At 32.1% G+C, this 8,200-nt stretch overlaps 1 pseudogene; it reads left to right on the forward strand.

Moving 5' to 3' along the window:
- The first annotated feature begins 1,344 nt into the window (after positions 1–1,344).
- On the forward strand, positions 1,345–3,735 carry LOC114170168 (11-oxo-beta-amyrin 30-oxidase-like; annotated as a pseudogene).
- The last annotated feature ends 4,465 nt before the right edge of the window (positions 3,736–8,200 follow it).

An 8,200-nucleotide genomic window follows, 5' to 3' on the forward strand; every position in this document is an offset into this window, starting at 1 on the left:
AATAATTTTTGCTATTAAAATAATCTAACACAATTATATATATATTTTTTAAAGGTCTAATAAAACCATAGAAAATAAACCCCTAGTAAAATTTAATTTCTTTTAGTGAACGGATGGACGCCATTGACGAATAAAATTATGTATTATAAATTTAGTAATATAAAAAATATGCATTGCGTTTCACGTTGAAAGGTATAGAACTTTTAAATTTGGATATTTAAGTAAAAGATCTAAATTTTAGAAAGATTGTAAACGTAATTAAGTATTTTTATAATTAAACTGATACAGATGGAATCCATCATTTAGTTTTTTATAATTAAATTAAGACACACGAAATGTATACCATATACAAGTCTACGTCTATAAGTCTACCATTACTCATGTTCTAACTTGGTGCCAGTGTTGACAAAAAGAATGGAACTATTTTCATTTCCTTCCTCGACAGCAACACTGTGTGTGTTGACCGTGATCGTTGCTGTGATTCCGTTATGGGCGGCGGTGAAGATGGTGAACACGCTTTGGCTTAGGCCTAAGAGGTTGGAGAAGCTTCTGAGAGCACAAGGGCTTAGCATTATAATTTAATTCTGAAGTAATAAATTGAACTTAAATCCACTTAAGTTCAATTTATTACTTAAGTAATAAATTGAACTTAAGTAATAAATTTTACTTAAGTAATTTAAGTAAAAGATCTAAATTTTAGAAAGATTGTAAACGTAATTAAGTATTTTTATAATTAAACTGATACAGATGGAATCCATCATTTAGTTTTTTATAATTAAATTAAGACACACGAAATGTATACCATATACAAGTCTACGTCTATAAGTCTACCATTACTCATGTTCTAACTTGGTGCCAGTGTTGACAAAAAGAATGGAACTATTTTCATTTCCTTCCTCGACAGCAACACTGTGTGTGTTGACCGTGATCGTTGCTGTGATTCCGTTATGGGCGGCGGTGAAGATGGTGAACACGCTTTGGCTTAGGCCTAAGAGGTTGGAGAAGCTTCTGAGAGCACAAGGGCTTAGCATTATAATTTAATTCTGAAGTAATAAATTGAACTTAAATCCACTTATTTAAAATTTTCCGAATATATATATATATATTAGTTGGTAATATTTTTATAATAATAGTAATATTTTATTAAATTAATGATATTTTTGTATGTAATTAAGAGTGAAGGTAGTGTGTGCCATATAAAGTAACAAAAATATTGCACCTTCAAATATACCATTATTCCTCTCCTTGATCACAACATAAAACTTTTGGATCCCTGAGTTGTTAAATTGTTAAAGCAAAGCCTTTTTTGAGCAATTGCTAATAAGTGAATTATATGCAGGCAAAAATTCCTTTTTATGGGAAGGCACAACACCAAAGGTCATAATCACTGATCCAAATCAAATCAAAGAAGTCTTGCAAAGTTCTTGTTCAATGGTCTGATACATTATGAGGGTGATAAGTAGGCTCAACATCGAAATATTATTAATCTTGCATTCCACTTAGGAAAATTGAAAGTAAGGTTATTATTTTAATTTATGAATAAACAATTTTTTTACATTATTACCTAGTTATTAATTGACGTGTACAAAAATATGTATACGTAATGAGTTTAAAAGTTATTACAGTTGTGCGAATCTAAAATCCTTAGATAAAATATCGTTGGTTTTGAAATCTGAAATTAATTTTTTGAGTTTTTTTTTTTAAATGTGTCAGAGGATCGTTGGTTTTGAAATCTGAAATTAATTTTTTGAGTTTTTTTTTTAAATGTGTCAGAGGATCGGAAGAGAAATGCATATTTAAATTTTCTTTAGTCTTAACTTCTAAACAATACAATACTATTAGATATACTAAAACAAGTCCTTAGTCGAGTGTTAAGAGAGTTTTTATTCCCACAAATGGTGTTAATGGTTCGACCTTAAGTTCATTGACATAACATCTTCAGCGTCAATCATCACATCAAAAACATCATTTTGGAGTCATAACCAACAAAAATTTAAATACATTTTTGTTCTTCAACCCTTAGACACATATTTGAAAACAATATTTGAAAGGAATTTCTAGCTTCAAAACAAACAATAAAATCTTAGATGATATGATTGATCTTAATGATGAGACTTCAAGGTCAACATATTAGTTATTCTTCAGTGGCTAAATTAATTGACATTACAATTAAACCCAAAGTTATTTTTGTGCTTCGTATTCAAATTAAACTCTTAATTGATAATTAATTTATAGAACATGCTACCAACATTTTCTCAAAGTTGCTATGATGTGATTAGCAAATGGATGAGATTGTTGCCATCAGATAGAAAATGTGAGATTGACGTTTTGCCTTTCCTTCAGAATTTGACTCATGATGTAATTTCTAGAACAACTTTCGGAAGCAGCTATGCAGAAGGAAAAAAGATATTTCAGCTTCTCAAAACTCAGGGATACCTTGTCATGACTGCAAAGTACAAGAACTCACCAATATTGCGGTAATATCACATTGATTTTTGGTATAAGATAATTATTACTAAATTTAGCATTTTTAGTTTTATTGAAACTCAACTCACCATGATGTTCATAAGAACCTCAACGAATCACCCTAAAAGCTAGACACTTAGATAGAGATTAAGCTCTCCATAATACCAAATCACAAAGTAATAATGACAAATAATTATGAATTACATTGAAATTTTGATTTAAGGAATATTTGGTATTTTGTTGAAAAAAATAAGCTTTGAAGTTCAAGAGATGTGGCATACCTGACTCAAACAAGAACTAGAGTTGTTGCTGTTAGAGTTCAACATGTTAGGAAATTGATCTTTATTAATTCAGCATGTTTCTAGGCATTTACCAACACCTACCAAAAAGAAGATGAGAGCAATTGATAAACAAATGAAAAATTCAATTGGGGATATCATAAAAAAAATGAGAGAAAGCCATGAAGAATGGTAAATCCGACAATGAAGATTTATTAGGAATACTTTTGGAATCAAATCAAATGGAAATCCAGGGAAATGGAAATAGTAAGAGTGTTGGAATGACTATTGAAGAAGTAATTGGTGAGTGCAATTTATTCTACTTAGTAGGACAAGAGACAACTTCATCTATGTTGGTTGGACATTGATCATGTTGAGTACGTATCCTGAATGGCAAACACAAGCAAGGGAGGAAGTTCCTCATGATTTTGGAAAACAAAATCCAAACTTTGACGGGATAAGTCAACTCAAAACTATATGTATCACGTTCGTTTATTTGATTATCTCTATTGTCTATTAAAAATACATTTCATCGAACATGTGCCAAAATGTTTGTTTCGTAGATGACCATGATTTTGTACGAAGTTTTGAGGCTATACCGTCCTAATCAATTCTTTAATCGCACGCTTCAAAAGGACATGGAACTTGGAAACCTGTCACTACCTACAGGAGTAAAAGTTACATTACCAATAATTTTACATCACCAGGATGCTGATATATGGGGTAATGATGCATTGGAGTTTAAACTAGAAAGGTTCTCTAAAGGAGTTTCTAAGGCAACAAAAAGGCCAAGTTGTGTTTTACCCATTTGGATGGGGTCCTAGAATTTGTATTGGCCAAAACTTTGCCTTGTTGGAGGCCAAGGTAGTGTTGTCACTTCTTTTTGCAGAATTTCTCATTTGAGCTTTCTCCTATCTATGTGCATGCTCCTACAATTATGCTTACTTTGCAGCCAAAACATGGGGCGCCCCTTATTTTGCAAAAGCTATGATAATTAATTATATTATGAACCGAAAGGTCATGATTTTAGATCTTCAAAATACTTTCACTGCTATAAGACTGTGCTTATGTCACTTGGCTTAATATGTCACTTTATTAGATTACCTTTTTGTAACAACAATCTCGTGTTTGTGTACATGGATTGAACCTATGTTTCGTTTAAGAACTTGTATGTTGTAATGCATGTGTTTGAATAACGTCTTTGTGATTTAGTTATAAAGGATTATTGGGTTATGTATGATGAAAAAGTATTTTACATATGAGATTTTATTGTAACTATTTTTTTGGAAAATGATACTTTAACACCTATTAGTTTTTATTCCAAATCATTTCTCTTTGGGAAATTGATGTTGTCTAAGTATAATAAGAAATCGCCTAAGATAATTTGCGTACCAACATAAATTGGGTGCAAAGTCTATGTTCTTAGACCTAATAAACCAACATGACGAAGAAAAAGTCTACATTCCTAGACTTAAAGCAACATGACAAAGGTAAAGTAGCCTTCATAGGCACATATAAGGGAAATACCTCAAATATAAGAAAAGTAGGTGTAAATCCCCTTGCTTGAATTAAAAATGTGTTTTAGACTCAAGTATAATGTAGTAAGCATATGCCAATTGTGAGACTATGGTTACGTGGTTGATTTAAACAAACATCAATGTATAATGTGTATGTTTAATGGTGTTATAGCAAAAGACCAACACCCAATTGTTTTAATGAAATGCTTATATACAACATGTGAACAAATTGCGTCTTCTAACACCTTATGGTGTCATACTACCTCTATTATGCAACTAGTTAAACATCTACTAAGTGTTATTAAGTAGTTCGTCTAACTAGTTGTAAGACAATGTATTAACTAACTCAGATAATCTACTCATTGTCTTGAAATTTATAAAAACCTTTACACATATATTATAACCATTTGCATTCCTCTTGTATTAAAATTTTGGAAACAAAAGTTTACATAAAGGCCATTTTCTAGAGGAATATAAAATTACAACACACACACATGCATATATATTCTCTACAAAAACTTGATAGTACTCAACATCTCCACTATATTGCACCACCATATATGCTATCATCTGTTTTCGTGTAACACATGATCATAGAAGAAGACAACAAACCACACAAAAGATAAAAGATAAGATAAGCTAACAGAAAAAGAATGATCATATAATATAAACACTAAGATACATTGATCGAGGTCGTACCCAATCAAATAAAATAGTTCAATGTAGTACTTAAGAGCTATCCCAAGGTCTTCTCCTAGTGACCAATATTATCATTCAAGGGTTCCAAATGCAACACATGGGTGTTTGGTAGATTCATAGAAACACAATTAAAAATGTAGTTTAAAGGTTCAATGAAACAATGTTAAAAACAATATTGATTCCTTAATTTCAAATTAAAATCCACCAATCACAAATTATGAATTTAATTGTTCTATCCAGTTTACTCTCATGAAACCCAAAATTAATCAACTAAGTGAAGATTAATACAAGTTCAATATGCAATTAAGCAAAGCATACTTCAACAAATAACATGTACAAATTAAGCATGTTGTGAACAATCCACACCCCCTAAGCATGAATACAAGTTGATTAAGGTGTAGAAACATGAGATTGAGATTAAGCATACATCAACTTCGTGATTAACCATGAAAATGTAATATGAAGAACGGAAAACATAATAGAACTCAAAAGTGAACAAGCATCTCAAGGGTTCATTCCATTCTCTTCAAGGAATCAATACATATAGTTAGTTCTTTATGATATTCGAATTACAACTCAACCCAAAACAAAAATGCATAATTTTAATGAAGAGAAGAAGCCAGAAAATAAAAACCAATGTGCATAAAATGTAAAACAGAGGAGAAAACGGAAAAACCTCAACTTGAGTGATGTTCTAATGTGCAAAAACGTGGAAATGCACTGACTATGTGCATAAACGGGAAAATCTAATGACTCCCTTCAATGGTCTCCAAAAAATGCTCAAAGTGAAGAAAAAACACCCCTAATGAAGGCTCTACCCACCTAAAACCCCAAGGGGCTTGTGGTAACATCACACAACATGTGCATAATGTCAAAATTGCCATTCCGGTAAGCAAAATTACAAAACTACTACTATGAGCCAAAATGCTAATATGGAAACAAAGGTTGATGTGGCGCAAATGATGTGGCATTGACATGGCACTATTTTCTTCACAAAATAAATGTCCAAGCCCAAATATGCTTCACAACAAAACATGAAATTAATTAAGAATGAAAATTAGACCAAGTAAATCCAAATTAGTAAAAATCTGAATTACCGGCCTAGTGGGGCCCAAAAGATGAAAATGCACTAAAGATAGATAATTAAGCATTAAACATTGATAAGTCATTATTTTCCCTTATTCCATTGCCTTTTTGTGCCCATCTTGAGGGTTGTTTAGTGCTTAATTGACTTTTGTTAGTGCATTTTCCTCAATTGGGCTTCATTGGGCCATTATTCCGAATTTTGAGTAATTTGACATTAATTGGTCTAATTTTTGTTTGTAATTGTTTTTAGGTATTTTGTGGACCAAATTTTGGAGCTTGGACACTAATTTTAAGATGAAGAGAGGGTTGCCACATCATTGCCACGTTTGCACTATAGCCTGTCCACGTCATTGGGCCAACATTTTCAACCCATAGTGACATTTTTGTAATACTGCTGATAAAAATGACAATTGTAGCCCTGAGTGGCATTTCTGAAAATAGGAGTGCTAGAATTGAGGGAAACACGTTTTTAGTGGGTTTTAGTAGGGTTTTGACACATTCCTTCTTCCCTAATATGATTTATGTGTTTTGGGAGAGCACCAATGTTAGGGTTTATGCATTTTCTTGAATCTTACACACATTGGAGCTAATAGTAACGTTTTCTGCACATTCTCTCTTCTAATTTGAGTTTTCTGTCTTCTTTTCTTCCTTTTAGTGATGCATTTCAATTTGGGTTTGTTTGTGGATTCGAATTCCATGGACAACTAATTTCGTATGCATTGATTCCTTGCAGAGAATAAAATGAAACCTTGAGATTCGAATTCCATGGACAACTAATTTCGTATGCATTGGTCTTGTTATTTCTTCATTATGGATTTGCGTTTGTGTTTTAATTGAAGAAACCAATCTGTTTATTCTTAATTTTTAGAGTGGGTTCATTTTTCATTGTTTTGTGTTCATGCTTAATGAACTGTGACAAATTCATGTACGTGCGCACTGCTTAATTGCATATTGAATTTGTGGTTAACCTTCGCTTAATTGTTTAGCAATGAGTTTCATGAGGAATAACATTACCAATTTAGTTTGAAATTTGGGATGGGTGAAATTTCATTCGAAGCAAGGAATCAATGTCGTTTTCTCTACTGTTTAATCAAATTGGCAATTACATTTTATTGTTGTGTTGAATTTTTTGGAATCTGCCACCTCCCCCTACCCTTTTATGTTGAGTTACAATATGGAAGGCTTTGAATGAAAGGTTGGTCACTAAGAGACGACCTTGGTTTAAGTACTGAGTATATTGCATTGTAATGTTCTATTTGGTTGGGTACGACCTCGATCAAATTTGGTGTCGTGGCACTCTTTTCTTCACAAAATAAACGTCCAAACCCAAATATGCTTCACAAGAAAACATGAAATTAATTAAGAATGAAAATTAAACCAAATAAATCCAAATTAGTAAAAATATGAATTACAAGCCTAGTGAGGCCCAAAAGATGAAAATACACTAAAGATAGATAATTAAGCATTAAACATCAATCAAGATGGGTACATAAAAGTAAGTAAACAGGGGAAAATAATGACTTATCAAACTGCTTCACACTTAGTCTTTTCCACTCTTAAGAAAAATCATGAAGCAAGACAAGGACAACCAGACAAAACAAAGAGAGACATGCACGAGACATAAACAAACAGACACAAAATAGACAAAGGGAACACATCCAACACAAATGAGTCAAAGCTGCAAGGTATCCATGAACATCATCCAAGCAATTCAAAACATGTTAAGTAACTCAAGTAAGCTTAATAGGTGAATTGAAAGTAACATAATCTCACAGAATATGCACTATATCACTCAAGTGTCTAGGCTACTTTTTACTCTCAAAGCACCCATGAAAAACAAGCATTAAACAGACTTGACAAGCCTTTAAAATCAACAACTCAAGACAAATGCACATAGGAACCAACAAGATTTTTTAAGGATGTAGTGGAGCTGAGGACAAGGTGTGGAATGTATGGACATGTAGCTACAAACCCAAGGAAATAGAGGAGCAATGGGGAATAAGTCAAAATTAACATGAAGGCAATCCCATACTTCTACATTTCCAATTCAATTCCTCACATAATTGCCAAAACCAATTTCTTTTTCTTTTTCTTTTCATTCTCTTCTATTTTTTTTTCATTTTTGTAATTCAAAACAACTTTGAAGGCCACTGT

Source organism: Vigna unguiculata, chromosome 11, assembly GCF_037176805.1.
Source record: "Vigna unguiculata cultivar grain cowpea cultivar isolate G323 ecotype 2 chromosome 11, ASM3717680v1, whole genome shotgun sequence".
Classification (NCBI taxonomy): Eukaryota; Viridiplantae; Streptophyta; class Magnoliopsida; order Fabales; family Fabaceae; genus Vigna; species Vigna unguiculata.